Below are 26,425 nucleotides of genomic sequence, written 5' to 3'. Positions count from 1 at the left end.
CCAGGAAGGCGCATTGGGGTTACCTGTTAGGCCTTCCTGGTATAAATTAAAGATAAAATAATAATAATATAAATAATCGTAATAATTAATAACCAAAATTGAGACAACCGTCTGATCGGGACTTTGTTTGTTACAACTTGGTTGGTCTGTGTTGCCACTATTGATTAAGCATGTGTCAGTGTAGCCACTCTTGTACAAATGCATCAGTGGTGCTATGCACAAGAGAACTGTCATATTGACAGAAGTTATGATCTTACCTATTACTATCTTACCACTGTGAAAAACTTCATGACAAATGGGAAATATGATGAGTCGGCATACTTCCCATTCATCTCGCTCAAAATTTTAATCATTTTGGACATTTAATACCATAATTATAAACAAATTCCAGACTACGTAATCCAAAATAGGCCACTTGCATCGATTTTTAACACAATAATATACCTGTATATGTACTTAATTCGCGATAAAATAATTTCCGGTAATTACCGATGGAGAAATTTTAACAATTTACCGGCAAATCGGTTAACCTCTAATCAGTGGTTAGCTTCAATCTTTTGTTAATTTCATTATAGTTTTCTTTTTAATGTTTTTGTTCAACAAGTTGTACAATTTTTATATCGATTTATGAAGTAGTAGTTTCTACAATTATTGAAATCAGGATTGTGGTGTCAGAAGGGGTCACTTTTTGTGACAGGCCACCTTTTATGCTCATAAGGTGCGTTTTATACTCTGCCATTATGTGACTAGACATCGTCGTCATGTGATACGAAATCGGATACAGTAATTACAACCTTTCCCCCCCCCCCTCCCCCTCATGTCAATGTGATAATAACACTCTTTTGTACATGAGTCTGCAATGTGCCAGTGTTCTTTTCCACAACATTTTATTTAAAATTTGATACTTTAACTTTGCAATCTCGCTATCAACGCGGCGTTAAATTGCTCGCAATAATAAAACTGTAACATCGATCCGAGGAGACTTCTTCCTTCGCCTCCTTCGAGTCCTCGCTTTCGCATATTATGAATATTTTCCGAGCGAGTGTGTTCGAAAAGTTCAAGCGAGTGCTTTCGTTTTAACCCGATTTTGATACCGAGACTCGCCGCTCTTTGACATCAGCGTTTCTCAAACTTTTTGAACAGTGGAACACTTTTGGGACGCTTGAACTCGCTTTGAGTTTTGGTCTCGCCTAACTTTATCGACTTCGTTTCGTATAAAGGCGTCTGCGATATCCATCATGGGCCAAACTTTAGAGATTAATTAAATTACACATACTATCTTACCCGTATGTATATTTATATTATGTATTTTTACAACAATTGACAAAGTTTTGTGGTCATGCGAATATTCTCGAGATTTTTACTGATTCGAAGAATCGATCACTGATCACGTTTGTGTTTCTGTTAGTATGTGTGTCTGTGTACATATTTTGGAGATTATTTGAACACCTTTAGTCCTGTCGAACTTGAAACTTAGTATCGGTCACTAAAATGCTTATCGATACAACGTCAATTTTTTATTTATTTTCTGCATACTCGATTTTTGACATGGCTGCTTCAACGTGTAATAATTTTCACTCTTTACCGTCAAGTGAAGTGTACTTGAAAGAGATTTTTCTCTAGTGGTTTCGTCTTGCTTTTTAGAGAGGACGGAATCAAAATACGGAGAACAGAACAGATGGAATCGTCCTAACAACTGACAGACAGCTATATCTAAATGAAATCAATAAAATCTGACAGGAGACGGCTTATTTGAATATATCAATATGTAAATTTTATCAGCAGCTATAGAAATATAAACACTGAGGATATGTACATATAATTTTTCAATTTCGACGTATTTGATTAATTATTATTTGAAAAAAAACTTTACATTTTGTGCATTTGCTTATGCACTGTGACCGACAATGTCATCTACGTATCGCGAAACGGTTTAGTAAGTTACGGTTCTTACCGTGTTCTTACATTCAAAAGTGTGAGACGGGACGTGCTCATAGCTTTCAGCTGTGATGGTCGTATCTTCACGTCATTGTTAATTCGCACGAGGTTATTATTTTTGAGTTCCTTCTACATTTCTTCAAATATAGAAATCACCTCTATCGATCATTGCTATCGATACAAGAATGAAATATCACCGGAAAAACTCCAGGGGGTGAGTTTTGACAAGGATCGCAACTGCATAGATTTAGCGTGCTTGGCGTTTTTTTTTGCATTTGCATAAAAAAAAAACACGTTCCGTATACCTATATGTATGTCTGCACTTTAAGCACGTAAAATTTCTAATGCTACTAACAAAACCACCTTCGTGACTGCGGGGATTCCAATCTCAGATTAATTAAATCGTCTTCCCGATGTTGGAAACCATCTAATTAATCCGTAGAATAAGTTGAGTTAGTGAATGGGAAGAAAGCTCCCCACTTCTTCCATGAAATGTCGTCACATATGTACATAGTGCAGGATTTACATTTGAAAAATCTTGGTATTAGCCTAGTATCTTCGAAATGATTGCAAACATAAGTACGTGTTGGTATCAGTGCAGTGTCCTTTATGTTTGCATAACTACACACCCGGTCGACACCCTCGTGTTGCGAGAGATTGACTTAGCAGCGGAATTCCCCGATTGCGTCGATCTCGATGAGTCTGCATCTTTATCAACAGTCTACAGACTATCATTCAGTAGTCTTCAAATTACCGGTTGCAAAATTTCCGCCGTGCAATCGATCCGCAAACGAAACTGCCAACGGTGAATTGTTCGACGTCTCCAGTTCGGAAAGAAAGAATCTCGCAACCATGTGAATGCTTGGCTGGGGTTTAATTAATTTTCCAGTGCCTCGCCGAGCGCTTTTTATCCGCCATCTTTTTCGCATGATATTGTTCTGCGGAACGTGTATAATTTGATAACTGCTTACGAAGCGCACGGTCTCGAATTTAATGTGAAACTACATTTGTATGTACATGGTACTTGGGGTATTTTTGTTGAATACATACATATTATGTGCACCGCGACATGCGCATGTACTCATATGAACCAATTTGTTAACGACGTTTTAAGAGAGCTTTTAACTGAATTCGGTACCTTTGGGAGAGTTTGCGTGTCGCTAAATTGAAACGCGAGTTGTTTTTAGAACTTTTATTATTCAACGTGTATTCAAATTGCCACTTTCCGTCCGTTACGTACCTTACGTCGCAGTATTGCGTTGTTAAATTTCAAATAGCTCACTTTATAATACAAACAGGAATTTTATATACATTTTTCCGATCTATTTCATTTATTGATTAAAACATAAACAGTCAAATCAAACTATAACAATTACAACATTGTTGAGTCCTTCCATATTTTCCATTTTGTATGTTTTGATGTTAAATAGTGCTCGCTATGCAATATTGGTAAGCCAAGAGTCATTAATACAGTCGCAGTCACATAAAACGCAACAATAGTGATTTTGCGATTTTAGGGCAGTAAAATTACTGGAGACGCGAATACACTGGCGTTTAAGGTACGCGTGACATGTTTCAGATTTTTTTCGTACCTTAGCAATACGAAGAAACATTCCATATGAGGTTTTTTTTATGTAAAATTGTTCCCTTTATATGATGATGTGAATTAAAAAAAAACTGCTAAATGGCTGGCGACAGTGCAAATATTTTTTTAGAATTTTCATATTATTTTTTTACGGATTTTCCACGATACAGAACATCTTTTCCAACTAAAGGTTTTTCCGAATTCCAAAATTCGCTGTTTTCGATGTAACCTAATTTCACACTTACCGATTGTATGAAAGAATGCCGAAGTTATCAAAGAAAATGTATGGTAAAAGAAAGTGAAGGGCGATAATAACACCAATTACCGATCGTAGAGATTGCTATCTACGATATTTGTACGGTAGCTCTAGCACAACTTTGGTTGGTAAATTTGCTTCGGACAAAATTTTGTTGAAAATCTTATTACTTTCAATTGTAAATAATGATTGTTTGCAAAATCGTCTTGATTATAATACATTAACATTGTTTGCAAAATCGTTTTGATTATAACATAAATTAAAACATTAGTTACGTCATTTTATAAATAATATTCAGTCCTTGAAAGAACTGCTACATACTATTTAGATTTGATCATGTTTGGACAAAGTCTACAAGCGATAATAAACTTGATAGGTAGTACAATTATTTAGTAGACGAACCGCATAGTTAAATAAATAGACAAAATCACAATTGTCTATTTATTACACTCTTAACAATTTTAGATCACCAACCATAAAGAATAGATTGAAAATCTGATAACTACGTATGGAAAGGAAACCCCCATAAAATGAACGCTTAATGATATTTAAAACACTTGAGCATTTTGCCTAAAAGCTTTTAAAATCAATGTATCACAGTTACAACTTCTAATTAGCCTACAAACAATACAGCAAAGAACTTGAAATCTAGTTGCATGGGTGAAGTTAACACACATTATAACTCATCAGTGTCACAATCCATTCTCATATGTAGCTTACGTGGCCTTCTGACAAGCAATTATCGTTATAATGGTGATTTGGATGAAAAAAACTCAGAAATGCTCATTTAACCATGTTCAGGTTTTTGTGCGTATTCTTGTACATGCACAATTTTTGGTCTGCGCTTCTTTCGTATGCGGTTTTATCATAGAAAGTAATCGAATGCATCGTTCGTCATATTAAACCATACATTGTCTATCAATAAGTCTGAAAACTTTATATACAAGTTCATCGAATACACCCAACGTCAGGTCACGTCCCAATAACTACATAGATATATATGTATTATATGTGTGTTTGTCACAGAGATTGGCAAGGCATCACCCAGTTGACTCTCCAATCCAAATATTGTCGCGGATAGACACATAAAATAGATAGCCAACAACGCCCCATCTGTGTATCCTCCCATTTGCCCAAGTAGCTTAGATTTCAACGCGACTATCATATTTTGTTTGCCACGTGCGCGTGTGTGTGGTTGGGTTCGTACATACAACAACTTTTGTGACGTTCGATACCTTTGTCGAGGTTTTGTCTCAAACTTCAAAGAAGCTGTACATATACATACGATATGAAAAGCTCCGAAAGCTCATCCTCCACCTACGCGGGATTTATTCCCGATAATATTCACAAGATCACATAATAGTGTATGTACGTCTGGGATGATTGATCGCGAAATCCTCAACCTCAATCGCGTTGATACTTTAAACGGCCATTGTATGGGCATCTGTCAGTTCCTTTTGATACCAATCCATTTATAATATCACATTACAGTCGTTCTTGTTCAATACTTACACGGTTGTTACGAGGAAATGGCAATGATCAATTCAGTTCGAGCGTTTTCTCGCACAATCGCTTAGCTGTATAGCGAGCTCGCTATTTAAATAAACCATTCGCATATTTTATTTTTCATTATTGCAAAAAAAAATGAAAAGGCCTATTCTACTTATAGAAATTACAGTAATTTTGAAGCACTATTCATGCTATCAAAACACTGAATGTTGTTCATATCATATTAAATTATTTGACAATGGACTCATTAACCAGCTGTATATGTCACTGAGTGACTAGCGTATAATGCTAACACCTGAGGGGCTACGGGATGGAGTCCTGGATCGTTGCTGGCTAGACCTTGGATATAGTTTTTTTTTATTACATACATACACCATGTGTACCATGACAGGAATTGCCCCAAGGCGACACATTAGGCTAGATTTTTTTTTGTAAATGAGTACTAACATTTTTTCGAACGTAACAGTACATAAAGTACAATAGTGACATGTATATGGACAATTAACTTTTTTTTTTTTGATACAAGCAAATTTGCGAGAAATACAGTATGTAGGTAGCATTTCATACAATTTAACAAATTTGAGATGCTAATAAGTCAAATTTGCGAGAATCTGGGGAGGATGGTACCGATTTATTGGATCCGTCTCAACAATTAAGCTAGAAAAATCGGAAAATTCTAACAGGAGACGGTCGATCTGCGTTTTTTATAACCACAAGATCTCGCCAGCAGCGTATTTAGTCGGGACTGAAACCCACGACCTTTCTATTGGTATGTAATAGTTCTACTAGTGTACTACGCTGTGGCTAAAAGTCTATTTCATAACGAACTGTTTCAACAACAATGAAAAGATACATGGCAAACGATCGACTTGGAGTCACAAATATTCAAATCTGAGCAGCAGCAGTAATAATACTCGGAATAAATTATTTTCTATCGAGGTCAAGCCACGGGATCGAACCCGGCAACCTCTCAGCAGTTAGCATTAACGCAACCAAAGTTATGCTGCTGGCAAAATTTCTCAAAAAAGTATTTTTATATAGAAATCATTAACAAACGAACTTTTTAGTAAGAAACTTATCCATTGTAATAAGTGTCTTGATTCCCAAAATAGTCCAAAAATATGGTGTACAACGCATTGTGACAAATTCGTAAGTCCAAAGTATGTAAAAATTAGTATTTATTCAAATTAAATATTACGCTTAGAATAAATGACATTATTTTTGATGAAACATTAAATTTCGATTTAAATCGGCGATTATTCACCCGTCAATTCAAAACATTTCGACGTAGATTTTAATTCACTGCGAGGAAATATGTTTATTCCTCGACTTTTATAATGCCTGATTTCGACGTTAACTAAAATTTAAATTAATTCGATAAACATTTGATCTCAAATTCACGTTGCGAATATACAATTCAACGTTTCCAATTTGAACAATGGTAAATTCCTCCTGTCAATATTTGCTCGCACACATCGGTCCTTTTGGCGCCGAGACACAGGAATATTGCGCATTATTCAAATATTAAATAATGCAAAATGAGAATGTTTGCGAGTAAGAATTCAATTTATAATGAATGATATTAATTAAATCCTAGTACAGCCGAATATTGAAAATCCTTCAGAGATTTCCACGGATAATAGACTTTTCACTCGGAGCGTTCAAATTTAATTAATCATCATAATACCGAGTTCGAGCACGTCTCTCAACAAAATATATACAAACAACTGCTTGTTTATTTTATACTATGTATAACATTTATGTATACTGCATCGAGTTTCAGTTCGGCAAATACTGTATTGAATTTCTGTTTTGAGCGATTTTATATTGAACGAAACACGCGTTCGAAAAAACCAGTCTCACGGCGGAAACGTTAATAATGTCAAAAATCTTAATAGCGCCAATTAAGCCAATTGGACCCAGTTGGGTTCAATTAATAAAATATATATGTATGTACGTATGTATGAACATACTGTGGGTATCTTGCGTGCACCTTGTATGCGGGTAAATGATTCTTTGAAGATGCATGATGTACATAGATGCGCAACTGTGGCGTAATTTCTAGGGTTATGGTGAAATCGCACTGAAAAATGCAAAATTGAATGAATCTGCACAACGAAATATATTATATATTATCTGTGTGCGCAGAGAAAATTGGGTTCAGGAAAAGGCCGCCCAAGGAAATTTGCGCACATGTAAAAACACTATATTTATCCGTATTTTCCGGAAATGAAAAATGTTTTTCTGTGCTTTATTTCTCTAGTTGTATTTTCTGTGCGAAATTTGATTATCTCGATTGAAATTTTTAATTCCATAGCAATGTATACTCAGCGGTCTGCAAATATTCAAATTTATTATATAAAAAGGATTAAAACGAAAATGAATTAAATTCGTTCGTTAAAAGTTAATGGACACCGTTTTTTCAATAACCTTTTCCATTTTGAGCAATTAATTGTTAAATTTGATATATGCAATTAAATATACGGCTTACTCCTAAAACGGATAATTTACATAAAGCAAAAAAAATATGTTTCTCGGCAAAAAAGATCAAAAAACCATATACAAAAAATGTTTTAATTGAAAATTTTTTCATGAAATATAAAATATTTTTAATTACTTATATTATAATCGAATAGGTTCGGCACAATCAATGCTTCAGTAGAGCCTTTGATCCTTTGATCCAATTATGTAATATCAGATCCATATTTTTAATCGAGTAATTTTTGCAAGTATGTCAATTTTATCTAAAGATTTTGGTGATATTTATCTTACTACTAGTGACATATCATCGCATGGGTATTGGCATATTAAGTTATTAAATAAAAAATAAATAAAAGAAACGTGTCGTCGGTCATGTGTTCTATCCCCACGCGGTCGAATTTTTTTCAAATACCTTTTAAATATATTTATTTTAATATTTATATTTAATTGTTTAATATGAAAAAAAACGTAAAAACTTCCTACCTACCTACACGTAAACAATATAAACACCAATAGAAAAAATAATTAATTAATCAATAATTAAATATTTTGTTAACAGATTGGTAGAAAATTCTCTGCTAAGAGGAAACATTGGTAACCAATAGTATATATAGAAGTTTTTTCTTTTGTTATTGTATTCGTACATCATTGTTTTGAGCCCAAGAACACGATTTAAATGGGTATTTTTTCAAGAAAACTCATCTACAGAGCTTAATTACCACTTAATTAGTTATGTGCATACATATGCAATATGTACAGTCTTTTTTAAACTTTAATGCGATTTGTTAGTAGCACATACGTACATATACGAGCGTACGTACGCTACAGATACTGAGTGTGCGTAAGATGAATATATTAACAAATTACCATCCCCGATATCAGGCCCAATCATAAAAGATTATCTTTTGATGAGTCAAACTCTAATTCAACTGATATTTGATGCAATTACATATGTACGTTATTTTATTTTTTTATTTTATTTTATTTATTGAAAAATTAACAGACAACAAGATGTAGACATGCATAAAAACAAAGAGTAAATATATATGTATGTAATATATATATATATATATATATATATATATATATATATATATATATATATATATATATATATATATATATATATATATGTATGTAATATATATATATATATATATATATATATATATATATATATATATATATATATATATGTATGTAATATATATATATATATGTATGTAATATATATATATATATATATATATATATATATATATATATATATATATATATGTATGTAATATATATATATATATATATATATATATATATATGTATGTATGTAATATATATATATATATATATATATATATATATATATATATATATATATATATGTAAGTAATATATATATATATATATATATATATATATATATATATATATATATATATATATATATACATATGTATGTAATATATATATATATATATATATGTATGTAATATATATATATATATATATATATATATATATATATATATATATATTACATACATATATATATATATATTACATAATATATATATATATATGTATGTAATATATATATATATATATATATATATATATATATATATATATATATATATATATATATATATATATATATATATATATATATATATATGTATGTAATATATATATATATATATATATATATATATATATATATATATATATATATATATATATATATATATATATATATATATATATATATATATATATATGTATGTAATATATATATATATATATATGTATGTAATATATATATATATATATATATATATATATATGTATGTAATATATATATATATATATATATATATATATATATATATATATATATATATATATATATATATATATATATATATATATATATATATGTATGTAATATATATATATATATATATATATATATATATATATATATATGTATGTAATATATATATATATATATATATATATATATATATATATATATATATATATATATATATCCGAGTCCAATTACAGATTAATTGAATCTGTATGTAAATGAAATATGTATATTGAATCTGTATGTAATATAATTGAATCTGTATGTAAATGGAATAATCGACTCAATTTGGCATATCTGACAGTTCTGGTATCAGGCCCGATTAAACTCACTCCATCGACTTCATTTTCGTCAAACGTCGTTCAAACGCATAAGTTACATTATATTATACATATAATAAATTTTGCAACCTTAATTAGTTGTGACATTTGACCTTTTGCAACTGCTTCAAAGTCAAAAGCAATTTATACTAGAATTAATCGTAATAACGTTTCGTATATTTATTTGTTACAGATAGAGGATAAGCGCCTTAATCAGCCTAGTGATTAATTGCTCGGAAATCATCGAGCTCTTCCACGCTGATTATTTGGTAAGTCTCAATAATTGTTTAGCCAGTTCAATTCTTCAAGGCCAGTTCAATTAATTATTATCGTGTTAGATTTCAAATATACGTATATGCATATTAAATTAAATTCATTCATCGTTGAATGGAATCGTTTTCATAAGCGATTCGCCGTTTTTCAGATGTGGTAAAAACCTGTGGAAAATCTGTCCGGATTCGATTTGAGCGAATAGAATTTTCCGCAACGGAACATTTTTTAATATTATTTTTTTCTTAGACAAAAGGTACCACTTGAGGGATTGGATAGTAATTGACGTAGTTTTCAAATGCGGATTTTACCGGCAGTGTCATGGGACTAATTTCGTAAAAGTGACAGTTTCACTATTCAAATACTGTGTCTTTATGTTTTGTGGTAACCTCCGGCGTGGCTATTCTCAGAAATGTAATTGTTTTCCAGCAAGAAACGGTCGTATTTCCTTTTTACTTTATTTTTCGAAAATTTCATTATTTTTTCCAGACCCGATATCCTCGGAAAATTGGTTTTCCGTGAAATGTATTCAAGTATATCGTTAAACAATTTTAATTCGAAAATATATTAAAAAATATTATTAAAACAAAAATAACGCGTCTACAATATACCTATAATATATTTGATATACTAGTGTTGTGCCCGTTGATATTTCAACGAGTGGTTTTGGCAAGGAATTGATACATGAACCACACCCGAGATTATTGTCGCTAATTGTTTCAACATACACATCCCTTGCAGTCAATTCGCATCGCCCCCTCACTTTACCCTCCACGCTGTCCTCTCCATCCATCCCCACACGCTCGCCCAGCCGTCAGCGTACAAATGAACATGTATGTATCTTCGTCAGTGGTCACTTGCATTCTTATGTACTCTCGGTACATAAATGAATATTTTCTTTCCATCCCCGTGACTTGCCTGTCCGTTCACGTACAAATGACCACTCATATGTACCTTCATGTATGTGTATTACACGCAAAAATACATACAAACCTTTCGTTTTATATATATATATATATATATATATATATATATATATATATATATATATATATATATATATATATATATATATATATATATATATATATATATATATATATATATATATATATATATGTATAACCAGCAACATAGCTTAGTGGTTAACGTGTAATTCTTTCAATTAAATGTTCATGGGTTCCACCAAATTGGCAAAAACCTTTCTCGTATCTCGCAAATTCGAGTTCATAGCATCTCGAATTTGCTGATATTATAAATATGGTACCCACTCTGTAAAATGTATACATTACTCTAAATATTAGTATTATCTCATTTGTCCATAGATGTATCTATGGTACTGTATAAACATACTTGTTTATCGATGTTTGTAATTGTAACTTGATTCGATTGAAAACGTATCCGAAAAATACTGTTATGACAGTATTTAACATTGTTTTAGAAACATTGCGCATACTCATATTATATTAACACTTGAAAAATGTGCGCCAATTTAGTGGGTATGTAAGTGTTTCGCTTTTCTATCGTAGGGTATCCAAACAGCAGTTGTTCCCAACGGAACCGAATTTTTTTTTATTGGTAATGTATGTTTTTCATCTGATACACATATCCAAAATTAATCGCAACGATTCGGTATGTGATACGTCCGCTAAATTAGGGCGGGGCGACGCCCGGCACTTACGGGTTTATTAAGTGCTCTATCGCACTTACGTATCAATAGAAAACAACGAATGCTATGTGTTACACATGATGATATGTAAGTATGTAAGTAAGTATATAAACGTGTTGGAATATTGTCTTATTTGCGAGGCGATAATAATATTTCCAACCATCCGCTTTGAAGTAATGCTTTTTCTTTGACGTTTAAAGGAAAAATGCTCTGTAGGAAATTGTGTTTTTCATTATTTAATCACTGACGTCCCGACTCGCGGATATTTCTCTCGTTTTCCACGCTATTTTCCATTTCAATTTTATGCATTATACTTTTATGCTTGTGCGCTGCCTCCCTTAGCAATTTTATTTTATTATAATTATTACGATGTTCGATAATGCTGGTAATACAAATTCGATTGCCGCTCCAATTGAAAATTTTCTTTGTATTATCTGTTTGTATCTTTTCGATCAAAATTTATAGAATGAAACCTTTTTTAATGTATTATATATGTATGTACATATGTAAATTTTATTCAATATTTTATAAGTGTATTACCAGCAGCAATGGTTAGCGTGTAATCAGGGCCGCCCGAGGAATCCCGGGCCCTGGAAAAATAATTCCATACTATATGACTAGTCACCGGAGCCTGAGGGGGCCGTGTATTGTTCAAAGGTTGTAAATGCATTGTTAAATGTTTGCCGAACAATGGATAGCACTGTGACTATCCTACCTCTACCTATGACAAACCAAAAAAAATCTTATAGATATATTTATAATATTGGAAAAATCTATCAGAACTATTAGAAAAATACCTACATGAATATGTATGTAAATACCTAAAGAAAGTATAGGTACGATTTAACAGGTACGGATATAACAGGTACGATATCACATGGTCACAAAGAATGAGCGGATCGAAAAATAATAAACATTTAACATTAAAGAAATATATGTATTTTATGTATAATAATATAAAATATCAATATCAATCAGTCGAACGCCCCAACACGGGGCCCCTCAAGTAGTCCGGGCCCTGGAACTTTAACCCCCAACTTCCGCCCGCCCCCCTCTCGGCCACCCTGCGTGTAATGTTTTCAATTGTGTGGTCACGGGTTCTATCCCTAGCTTTATTGCTGGTCAGACCTTGGATATGTGACTCCAAGTTCGATCGTTTCCTTTCCAGAGTTTGCCAATTTATCTGATTTCTTTCGAAATGGTTCCAACAAATTGGCAATCCTGTCCTATTTTCTTGCAGAATTTGATTTTACAGCATCTGAAATTTTGTTGATATTTAAAATGATGCCTATGATTGTTACAAATTGTTCACAAATGTATATTTTTGTAATTGGCCTTGAATAATGTTTGACCATAGATGTGTAAAATAAAAATGTGTGAATACATGTATAAATACATAAATTTATTTAATACTGAACAAAATTCTGTTCATTCGGTTTGAATTGGATATTTCAATTGAATATGCGCATGGTAGGCTTCATGATTGCTGCTCTCGCTTCCCGCACAATTCTTTATCGAATGGCTCCAATCCCAAGAGTCATTTTGACAATGTGATTCATATTTTGAATCAGAAATGCGATTTTTTCTGCGGGTGATGTTTTGCATTTTCAACCGCTACTGATATATTGATGCTGACTTTAGGTACAGATCCATCCCCCCTTATTCCCCTATATATACATCTCCTACATATTAACATTTTCAATACCTAAATTCATTTTATTTGAATGTCCAAACTTTTACACAATAATAAGTCAACAACAATCCATAGTTTTAGTGTCATGGTAACAACTTTACACCATTCGATATATTTAACCTATTTTTCCCCCTATTTTATTGTATATACGTCATCGACTGAATTAATTTGTAATATTCTCGTGCGGAGATAAACCGACATAACTATACTTGGTAATTCGATGTTCATAGCCCGAGTGCGAAACCTCCTTTAATCGAATTGCGTGAAAATGGGTTAGGGAAAACACGCTTTCGATATACCACCAAGCGTGTTTGCTCTGGGCAGAGGTTGTATGTACAATTAAATTGTGGATATTTATGTGAAGGGCGGGAAAGAGGATATTCAGGTTTGGGGTGGCGGCGAAGAGGTTCGTAATGTCCATTTATTATTAGCCCAACTTTGGTCTGTGAATAATTGACTTCTTTCTCTCTGTGCACTATATTGATCGCCTTCTAAATTTGTCTGAACTCAAAAGTGGATGTTTTTATTGTGCTCGGTGCGGTTACATGTTTACCGGACTGTTTAAATATTATTATTTTAAGTTTATATGACGCTGTTCGTGTTTGCACGTGAATCCTTTGATGTCTAGTTGATGCTGTATACGCTACGATCAATATTGTCTGGTAGTTAAATTGCGTAATGTATTTTCTCTGACATTTAAGTGTTTTTATGTGGATAAATTGTCTATGAAGTAAATCAAGATAATGTTACTATTTTTATTTAAAGCATTATACATTTGGGTGTTCTAATTTGCTTTGAAAGTTTGATTGGTTACATGTAAGCTCCAGGGAGCATGTAGTAGTATTATACATATGAATAAAGTTATTACTTATTAGTTGTGATATATTTTAGAACTATCCCGAAAGGATTATTTAATTGTAATTTACATGGTCATGGAATATGAACAGGAATATGGCCTATTCACTCTCTTGAATCAAGAATGTATATAAAATCTATTGTTTCAATATTTTCATTGGTATGAATGCACCATAGTAGATTCGACTATATTTTATTACATATAAAGTTTCAACTATATTTTATTTCGCGGATGATTGCAGTAGGGAAAAAAATATGCGATTGCTTGTAATACTATGGTCTAAAATGCTCTGTAAGAGGTTAGACCAATAAAAATCGAAATTTAAAGTTCTGCGAAGACTGCTGAAATTAAATATGAGGTTTAGGGTGCAGACACGCAGAGTGGTACGTGGCACGTGCTTTTTTTACAATCCTCTTCTATGTTTACCTTCGCTCGTTCGTCTGACCAAATTTGGATCTACATTCAAATCCTACATTCTTCCGATCGTTTTGAAATTTTGCCATTTTGCGCGGTTTGGTCAACAATATATATTCAAATCAAAGCTGCCAGTACAATGGTGAAAAATAATCGTAAATAAATCTATGCTATGGCAATACAGGCTAAAACTCCACCCCTGGAGTGTTTTCGGTAATATTTTATCCTTGAGTTGACATAGTTTGACAGTTATCGATAACAGTGATTCCCATATTTTGAAAAACATCGGACTATTGATTCCAAAAGTCACTTTTTCCAAAGTAATAATAGATTTTGACTAAAGACTGCAAAAGCCAAAAATATGTAAAAAAAAAAATGCTCATTGTTTTAAACGCTCGTGTCTCTTAAACGAGAGCAATCCGACAGAAAAATATTGTCATATTCGAATTCAGTGGGCCAAACTTAGTCAATATTGATTAGTCTCCGCCCCGGTAAGTAAAAAACGTGATTTTCTGTTAATCATTATACATACATAATAGCATGTAGTGACCACACTACCATGGACTAGTACCTGGAGTCATATTTAACACATGTTTTTTTATGATTAGGCCTGGTATTGAAGTAGAACTTATCACTATCAAGACGGCCGCTTTATAGTATTCTTTCTGGACTTATTCGCAATAAAATCGTAATACTCATAAATGCAATTAACTTAGCTCAATAAATAAATATTCTAAAATGGCAGCAAATATCATAAAAATCATTGTGTTTGTAACAGGTAGAGTTTTGTCGGTGCAAACATAATGCAAGTTTAAATCATATACGCTTACGTTTCAATAAATTCTATTACCATCTTGAGAAATACCATTCCGACTATTCCTTTCAAAACATCTTTTGTGTACTCATCTTTCCTTATCCGATACGAGATAAAAGCCAATAAAACCCAATAGCATGTACGATAAAACTATAAGTAAGAGAAAATAATGGATGAAATTAAACTGGCTAGACTTGCACATTTTCGTTGCAATGCATTAGAGCGAGTCTGTCACGAAAAACATTATCTGAAGCTATCGGATAATTGTATTCATACTTAAAACAGTATATTGCTATAGTATATGATACTACTACATACATGTACAAAAGAGTATACGATTGAACTCGGTTATTTCGAGACACAAAAGAACGTCCAAATTTTTTTTTCATTTATATGTAAGTACCCAATTTTTATAATCCTATTTATTTATTTATTGAAATATCAACAGGCCTCAGAACCAATAGAAATTCATAAAAATAAAGTATAAATAACATCTGAGCCCCAATTATAGATTTTTACAAAATACATAATATATCTACATAGTACATATAGACAAACAAATGAAAAAGAAAAGAATAAAAACTAAAATAACGTGATGATGGCTAAGCACCCTTTTCGACGGGTATGATGTTGTCAATGTCTTAAGAAATCATTATTATAATCTCGATAACTAAATTGCTCAACGTTCCTCGAATGGGAAGATTTTGTATGGAGGCCCTTTCCAAAAGCCGTCTGTAAAAAAAGTAGTATGAGATAGTTAATGTGCGCGCGCAGAATACGGGAGGAAAAGCCTGTTCCTCTTGTTCCTGTTGTATCCTGCTCGCGCAAATTAAGTGAGTATGTACCGTTTACCATGCATCCTTTTTTTATCTTTCGACTTAAGATCTTTCGATTTTCGATCTTTGCCTTCCGATATTTGCGTTTTCTGGCGTTTCACATTCGGGCTCGTGACGGAGACCGAGTGATAACATAGTGGGTAGGATAGTTTTGCTAATTTGACGTACATACAACCATTTCAACAATAAACTGGCAAAATCTGATAGGAACCTTGATCAAGTATCTATCAGAAAAATCTTATAGATACTTGGAGTCACAAATAACCAAATCTGACTAGCAGCACTACAGAAACACTCCCAACCCAGGGCTTGGACCCGGGAACCCCTCGGTGGTTAGCATTAACTCAATCCCCGAGCTATAATATATTTCCAATATATTGCTGGCTAATATATCAGAGAAGACTAGTCGAATTGCTTGGCGGTACTCAGGCGCATGCAAGTTGAACAAAAATGAAACTTACTTTCCACGGTAGATAATATGCATTCCAAATGTGGTAGCTATAAATCGAAAACTGCATAGCGAATAAGCAAACAAATAAAATCAGACGTATATTGTAGAAGATTGTAAAATAAGATAAAATATTCGATTCAATTCCTCTTCAATAAGCAATGCAACACATCCAGATAGCGAGCTCGTTAGGGCTTGATAGGAAATCGCTTGAGCCAAATTGCTATTTCCGTAAAAGATGAGTTCTCGCTACAGTCGTGTTCGTATTAACCACTAAACAAGTTCGTTTGTATTTTAAACATACTCAAGTTTCATTTCAAGAAAGATAAACCTATTCTACGAACATGTACCTATTACATCCTCCGTTAAAATGCGATAATGGACTATTAGGTACGTGGAGTTGAATAAGCTCTTAATGGATGGTTTTTATTTGTTGCTTGATACATGATGTGTATCCAGTGCTCACCGTCGTGGAAATTCATGGTGAGTGAACTCTCTTGGGTTATACAAGCCAACCCATTTGATTCGTGCCTGAGCTAAATATGTAAGTACGAACATTCGTATATGTACATATATATGTGTACACGTGTGTACGTGTACACATATATATACATATCAGAAGTACATATATATGTACACGTGTGTACATATATATGTACTTCTGAATATTTCACACTATCCAAATACTGGTCGCTTTTAATATGCGAGTTAATTCTTTCCTTCATCATGTTTACGATCTCTTTGGGAGCGTATCCGTCCAAATTTGACGAAATTGTGCATAGCTGTGGTTATCGTGTTTATATCGTGTTCTTACAGTCGTACGTAATAACGGCAATTTTCGTCGCTACCGCTCGTTATACATACATAATAGTAATGGTACCTAGTACACGTGTGTACGTACTAAACTCGATCTATCGATTTTCGTTTATGCCTGTTTGTAATTTCCGTTTAAAATCTGTACTCGTTTAATATAATTTATGCATCGAGGTGTACGAATGCTTTCTGCTACAAAACTGTATGATGAAATCTTCCTTTTGAGGTAATAATCACGAAATTTATAGCGGCTTCATTGAAGACAATATCGTTAAAACTGATGGATAGTGTATATAATGAAGTTAAAAACTTTTATTAAGAATGCGAGGAAAGAAATGGTCTATATATTATAACCATAATTGAATTACAAATTATATCTTATAATTGTTTAATTATGAATTGCACTATTTGTCTGCCGGAATGATTGCTGCTTACCGTGTTTTATATCGTACAGATATTTTAGTTGACGAAATCTTATCTATTAATAACAAATGCGTGCAAATTATGTATATACTATGCGGGTATACGGACTATTTCGCATATGAGCCGGGCCGCACCGTGCAACTTTGTCGGTCGACTTGTTGCGCGACACGAAAAAATGTATGGTAATGTGTGCGACAAACAAGTTGACGAGTGTGGCATGTCCCATCTACCTGCATGCATTGGTCTGGTCGCCCTAAACCAAGTTGTTCGCGAGTTGAGCGGTGCGGCCCGGCCCTATGGCGACCTCGCACACGACAATCGTTACCACAAAAATCACAAATACGGAATATCTGACACTCGAATTCTCTTTAGTGTGATATTTCGCGTGATGTCTCTCGGTGGGTAGAATTTTTCAGTGCTAGATATTCCGTGATCGAGATTTTAGTGACGTGTGCGAGGTCGCCATGTGAAATAGTCACCAAATCATTTAATAAAACTTATGTTTCCGCCGATATACACAATCGTCTTAAAATACACGCATTTATTAGCATGGATTGATAACAATGCTTTTACACAATGAGTCTTCGTTAAATGAAAGACCTGTAGCTATCGTTTGAAATTGTATTGAAAAATTTAGCCGTGTAAAATCAACAACATCAGGTAAACTTTCATAACCACCAACTAAACTTCACCAAATAAGACTAATTAGTAAGAAACAGATTTTTTCATCATGGTATTATTACGGGATTTCCCTAAGATGACACCTATGGCCAATTTTGTACATATGTATGTACTATATATAAATGTATAATATTATTATAAATTTCAATTTAAATTCAAATAATGATGACAAATGAGAGAAGGTGGCCAATTTGGTAAGAATCGTTTCAACAATGAAGTCAGATATATTGGCAAACTCTGATATGATCCAAAATGTGAACAGCAACACCAGATCAGGGCTCGAACCCGTGACCCCTTATTTGCTAAAAAAGTTTTCATAATCAATTGCGAAAAATTGCCAAACTGACTAATATTCAACATCCACATGTTTAATATCTGTTGATGTGATTTTTCTTTCACAGCTTATCGCGACGATATTTCGCTCAATAAAAAATAACTTTCCAAACATCGTTTGGGCATTTTTGCGAACATCTTTGTTCTAATTTTAAATTTGAAAACATTTTTTTATTATTTTAGAAATATTACCCATCCAATAAATAAAATAAAACACATATAACTAACCAACAACTTTTAATTTCCAGAAAAAAATATATGTAGGTTATTTTAATTAAAAGCCGAACCTTTATCTAATTTTACTATACTAATTGCTGCTTTGCCACAAGCTTGAACTTGATTTATCAATATGTGGTTTCTGCTGCACATTTTATTTTCATATTTTTCTCGAGTCTAAACTTAACTGACCTAGATCAAAGAGAATGTATGATCCTCTCTATGATTATGACCTTTTTAATTACACAAATACTTCTTTAGGCACTGGATATTGAAATACCCTTAATTGCAGGTTGGCAATATACCTAATTAAACTGGGCATTACATACATATTCATAAGAAAATATGGCGCTTAGTATTTAATTTAAGTATGTTTCACATAAAGAACATAACTGTAAAATACAGTACGAAAGTTATAAATCACCCCAGTTGCATTCCGCCGCGAACTTACTTAAAGTACATAAGTATGAACTTTTATAAAAACAACAAACGCTTACCATAAATCTAACGTGCACTTTTGCGAAAGTTTGCTCAAAGCGTGAGGGAATTTCTTTTATAGTTTGTGGTAGTTTTTATAATGAAAATTTGAATTAGAGTACATACGCAATACGTCTGAGTTGTTTTTTTTTTTTGGCGCGTTTTCCGCACATTTTCCTCGTGTTATATAAATAATACGTTTCTCATTCAATTTCGCCATTCTTTTCGCGTTATAATGTGATTGTGGAGGTTTTTCGCGCGTGACTTCATCTACCTTTCCGTCTCTTCCTCGCGTTCGCTTTTCCGACTCGATTTTCCCGACCTTCTGCCTGGTTTTTCCGTCGATACACGTCAATTTTTTCCTGCCTCCACGTGTGGCTTACCGCAGATAAAATATTGCGATACAATATCCGCACATAAATTCAGTTCAAAAATTAATTGAGATAACGTTTTTGTATGCATTGTACCTATATATGTACATGTTCATGAAAATACATAATATTCTGATCGTACTTTACACAATTCAATCAATTCCAAGTATAATGCAATATATAAAAACAAATTTAATGTATATACATTTTTTTAATAACATAATTAAAATTTGAAGACTAGATTCGATAACTGATAATAGTACAAGTACAAGCAGGGCCGACGAGAGAGGGGTGGGGGAAGCTGGGGTAAAGTTCCAAGGCCCGGAACACTCGAGGGGCTCCGTGTCGGGACCGATATTGATATTTTATATTATTCTACATAAAAATTCATATATGTATTTATTTAATACTAAATGATTATTATTTTTGATCCACGCTTTCTTTGTGCCATGTGAAATCGTACCTGTTATATCATATATTTAAAAAAATAGCAACCAACATATAGGTATTTTTCTAATAGTTCTGATAGATATTTCATATATTCCTCTCTTCCTCTCTGCGGCCCTGAGTACAAGCATAAAATGCGATCAACTTTTGACGTGCGTCCTATTTTCTATGTTTTCTAATCTGACCCAAATAAGAGCAGGCCTGTCTTATCAGTTAACATTGTCATTGTATTAGGGTCAGTCGAACATCACAATTTGAGTCCAAATTTAAGTTACCATAAGCTTTTTACTCTAAATAAATCGCATGAATCTATTCTATAGTCAGATTGACTTAGTTGACGGACTATTGGCCGAATGGACACTTGGCCGAACGAACATTATGCCGACGGATATTTGGCCGAATTCAATTTTAAATTGCTTAAATTATATTTAATATTTGTATTTAGTAAATAGTAGACGGTGAAAGTGATGTTAAAGGCACTTAATGATTTGGCGACAGTGCAAAAATTTTTATATTTTTTTCATGAGTTTCTTGTGATATAGAACTTCTTTTTCAACGTCAGTTGTTTCTAAATTCAAAAATTCACTCTTTGATGTGTCCTAGCCCAGTACCACTCAAACTTTTTCGTACCGCGCACCGGTAATAAACGCTTAGTATTATCCCTTTTTTCATCCTCATTATTCACAAACATTCGCCACTCACTGTTGATAAGAAATAAATTAAAGCAATTACAATTTTCAATCGGCCAAATTTCCGTTCGACCAAGTGTTCATTCAGCCAAAAGTTCGCACACGGATGGACTTAACTGAAGAGTAAAGCATGCCTTTTATTAAATTTACCATTTCTTTTAAATATAATATATCGCCAATTATATAGTCGTATTAGTTCAGTTCTCCGTGTTTTCATTTAGGACTAGTCCTGAATAATTTTTATATTAAAAAGTTTTTCGACTTATATAGGTATAGTATGTCAATATTTTAAACAATCAAATTCAATAAATGGCAAAACGTCACATGATGATTCAAAGCAACTGAATTGGAATCCAAATTGACCATTTCTTATCGAGGTTTTTATCTGACTTAACTGTCGGAACAGCGACATGCAAAATCTGCCTACCGCCCTATTTACACATTGCAACTCGTCTGCACTTTATGTATGTAATATAATATGAACATGAAAATTTATCACACATTCCTAACTCAAATTGATACAATTCCTATTTATTCATATTACTCTTGATTACCAAAGGCCGCTATGAATGTACATATGTACACATATAATTCAACTGAGCGATAAGTTGTAATTTATATTGCGTTTCGTGTTTAACCGCAATATGCGATATAAAACAAACGTATCTGTTATAGGTATGTAATTGCAAAACGATCGATATTAATTTCAAAATGAACTCACAAACACATCACATCTGAGCCGCCATTTTTCGCTCAACAGTTCGATTACACGCAAAAAAAACACGATCAAATTAATGAAATTCCTTATGCAAACGATCATGGCAAAATTTAAACAAACGCAGTAAAAATTGAAAGTCGTAAAAGTCGCATCTTATATCTTATACGTATAATATTTCCACTGAGGTGCTCACGTTAGACGTGGAGGTTAACGGAAAATGCGATAATGTCAAAAGGGCTCAAGAGGCCGTCGGAAAAATGAAGCTGAGAGTCGGGGCGATATTTCAAGAGGGCTTTGAGTGTAATAAGAGTAAGTGAACAGTTGAATTTATGGCTGTTTATTATAATAATAATAATAATGTGCAACGTCTTAACATTCAAACTGTGTATGTTATGTTTGATTAGTTTTATTTATTTTTTTACTGTATCGAGTCAGCGTAAACAAGTTTGACCCTTTTTAGAATCGTGTTGCGGTAATTTTGATAAATTTTGATTAGTTTCAATGTGATGTTGTTTATATGATAAATTTCGGCAAATCGTTTTTTGACCGGTTTTCGTGTCCTTTTTCTTGACGTGTCTTCCCGTTGAGGTCCTTTTTGGTGTCGGTGAGATTCATAAATCTCTTCTGCTTGACAGAGGTCAGATTCGGTACTTTATCTCAAGCAACTTCTTGCTCGACACCCACACGGATTTCAATCTAAAAAAACCAAAAGTTAATGTCATAATGATTAAATTATTGCTGTACATTTAAAAATAGATAAACATAGCTGTTGACAACGTTAGTTGACAACAGGAATATTCCCGATTTTTAATGCAACTCAAACATTTTTATTGACTAAGTCAGAATTGCTTATTTTTACTTAGAACCGTTAAGGCACGAACACACTGAATCGTACGCCATGCACGTTTTCGTGATTTCCAGCTGGGAAGGAAGGTTCTTCGGGTCATTTTTAATTCGTACGATCTTATTATTTCGACGAGTTTCTCCTATATTTCTTAAAATATGGGAATCACCGTTATCGATAGAAGGAAAATATATCATCGAAATCACTCCCAAGTGAGTTTTGGCCTGGCATAGATCAGGCGTGCTAGTGCTAGTGCAAATCCATCTTAAAAACAAAAGCACGTGTTGCGTAACACTGTCTCTGCGCCCTTAAGTACATATATTCACTGATTTTACCAATGAATTGTCCATTAAATTAAACCAATCGTCGATTGTAGAGATCACTATCTATGCATAGTTTCGACCTAATGGTTTTTACACGTCGAATCTAGAGATAAATCACCCAATATTGTTTGGATAATGTAAGTAGTAGATTTTTCAATGACTCCAAATGTACATATGTACATACATATGTACGTCTAGGAAAATTTTCCAAAACAAACTACCCAAACAAAATTGGGAGATTTATCTCTACGTGACGTGACAAAACCATTAGGTATGATAAATACAATACATACATTAACAGAGATCTCTACGATCAATGATTAGTTGAAAAACCTACTACCGATCATCTAACTTGTCGTTGCCAGTCTACGAGCGATAAATCCTACTAGTTAAGAAGACACATCGCTGTGTTTCAAACCCTTTTATATGTACATAGTCCAAAAAATAATAAAAAAATCTCTTCTATAAATCAAACCTCAAATGCCCATCCAAAGTTTGGCAATTCATTTCAAAATTTACAATTGCATATGAATTATCGATTAAAGTTTGCACAAAGGTTGTGATCGTTAAACTTCTATGCAGGGAAGATGAATATTAATTTGCTTGTCAACGATGTAAATCTACCAATTTTAATTGAGAACCACCAAATTTCTATCTTTCGACATTTTATTTTCATCAAAATTTGCAAAGCTGGGTATTTCGAGTTATGTAATAATATCAAGTCCTTGAAATACTTACCACCTACCACTATGTACATAATTTATCACTCAGATAATTGTATCGCGTTAGAACAAATTCCACAAGCGATAAGTCGTGCAACCAATTGGGAAGACAAATCGTTCCAGCTGGGGGCCCCAAAACTTGTATCACTGACACAGCACCAAATGCCGATTACACACTCGCCAAATGCCTCAAACCGGCAGTGGGTTTTCCGTGACCGAAATTACTATTCACAGACACAAACGCCATCAAATTATCGCGCCCAGAGAGTGTCCCTTTGTGGTGCGAACCCGAGTTTAATAAATCGTCCCGACCTTACGAGATGGGGTTCAGAGAGTACACTCTGTACAATCAAAGTTGCTCTTCGTCGCCAATCAATCTCCCTCACTCCAGCATCATATCGGCCGGACGTCGATTGCCCACATTTGACCCAGTTTCTGAGCTTGATCCAGTCACGTGTGCACATTACCATCCCGTCCCATCCCATCCCATAGCGAAAAACATCCCTCACACTTTACCTACCCATAATACATAGGTAGATGCGGAGACGCGTTCTAAAAGTTCCCAGAAAATTCAAACAAAAGACCTGCATTGAATTTTATCTTTCAACATAAATTCCATTTAAGTTGAAACAGATTCCTATGCAGTGTTCCTATCCTTACACAAGTACTGCATATACAAATGATTTCTGATTATAGTCACTGAAAAACGTTTCAGTTTGCGTAACGCCTTTATTAACTGCTGAACGGATATACCTAAAGTCTGAGCTATCATTTGCATTGCTATTTGGTTATCACTTTTTAATGTGATCTCCACAGAAGTCTTTGATCTTCTCTCGAGCATAATTGACAGCCATTCACCATCCGCTCTTAGACGATCGCTTCCCCTCGTCTGTTTTGGGCAGCTCTCATCCATCTCATCCTACACGTTTTTCTAATTTCACCCACCCACCTCCCTTGTGACTTTCCTTGCACCCTTTTACATTCTATCTGGTACTATTCGAGCACTTTTTTCGTTCGTCTATCGTTCGTTCTTCTAGTCACGTGATCCGCCTATTAGCATTTCAATTTCTTTGCCCTCTCCATTAAATCAACTACTCTTCATAGTTCTCACCCACGTGTTCCATTTTCTATCTCTCCCCGTTATGCCGAACATACCGTGTTCCATATTTTACTGTATCTGTAATAGCATTAATTATATAATCCACTTTTTTTTCAAATCCAATTCAACTAAAGATGTAGCCGAATTCACGTCGGCCGATGCAAAGGTAATTTTAATACAAATAAAATTACACGACCGTATAACGAATACCTGATACAACTAGCCCCAATAATTTTTCGCTCGCATCAGTTCTTTGGTTATAAATATTTCTGTTTACGAATAATAACCTCAATTCGGAAACTTTTTGAACGTACTTCATATGTATGTACACACAATACTGCGAAGAAGATGTCGATAAAGAATCGGCGTTATCGGAAAAATTTTGCGAATACACTCAATATGAATTTTATATATACTTTTTTGTATTAAAAAAAAAGAAAAATGTCGCAGACGTGAATATGAATACGTAAATTTGATTCGAAAATGCTTTTCGATTTTCTCGTTCGAATATCTCTTATTTTTATTATGTATAAGTACATATATATTTTCTCATTAAAATGTTTCCGAACTCATCAATTTTCGACCGTCAAGGCGCTCTCTTTGCTTTTTTACCGACGGAAATAAAGTAGACCTAATTGTAAGCGTTTTTATATAATTCTAATAAAATTTTATTTAAAAAATATTTCATTTTCAAAGACCATTAAATCTACATCATATGTATGTGTCTCATTGTATTGCGCCATAGCGTAACTCACCGGAAGAGCTATGTATTGTTCACGAGAGATCGTGGGTTCAAGTCCCGGGGAACAACGCTGCTGGCGAGATCTTGGTGGTTATTACTAGTGGCCGGACACACAGCGCGTCATTTATTGTTCAATTGTTGTAAATTCTTTGTTAAAGGTTCGCCCAACCTTTTTTTTTACTGTAGCTTTGTAAATAGAGCCAAACCGCCCCGATTCCTGGAAAAAGTACGGTCTCTATCCGCAGTCTAGTTATTACAACACAGATTGACCGTCTCCTGCTAGAATTTTCCGATTTATCTATGTAGCTTAATGTTAGCAGGGATCCTATAAATCGGTGCCATACCTTGAGGTAATTTCTGTCATGGCAGCTTTGATAGAAATGTATGCAATAAAATTCCTTAAATCTACATATGTAGTCATAGTTTGACACATGATCTTTTTGCAATCAGAATTTCTTGTCAGTTAATTGATTTTCAAACTTTTACCTGAAACAAAGTCCAACCACAGGCTTACAATTTGATTCGTAACGGCAAAATATGTAAGTAGTTAACAGGTTTTTAAATTTCA

General features: G+C 33.3%; 2 protein-coding genes across 5 annotated transcripts in view; one reads left to right on the top strand and one right to left on the bottom strand.

Moving 5' to 3' along the window:
* LOC143915452 (uncharacterized) overlaps positions 1–26,425 on the bottom strand; it is a 668,062-nt gene that overhangs the window by 490,024 nt on the left and 151,613 nt on the right. The gene's annotated exons all lie outside the window — the stretch shown is intronic.
* Positions 1–26,425, top strand: part of krz (beta-arrestin protein kurtz) — an 89,676-nt gene that overhangs the window by 43,214 nt on the left and 20,037 nt on the right. For all 4 annotated transcript variants that reach the window (XM_077436209.1, XM_077436207.1, XM_077436208.1 and 1 more), the window contains exon 2: positions 10,153–10,228. The gene's annotated coding sequence lies outside the window, so the exon portion shown is untranslated. The remainder of the gene's footprint in view (positions 1–10,152; positions 10,229–26,425) is intronic.

Source organism: Arctopsyche grandis, chromosome 8, assembly GCF_051622035.1.
Source record: "Arctopsyche grandis isolate Sample6627 chromosome 8, ASM5162203v2, whole genome shotgun sequence".
Taxonomy (NCBI): domain Eukaryota; kingdom Metazoa; phylum Arthropoda; class Insecta; order Trichoptera; family Hydropsychidae; genus Arctopsyche; species Arctopsyche grandis.
This window is presented reverse-complemented; position numbering and strand designations above follow the sequence as displayed.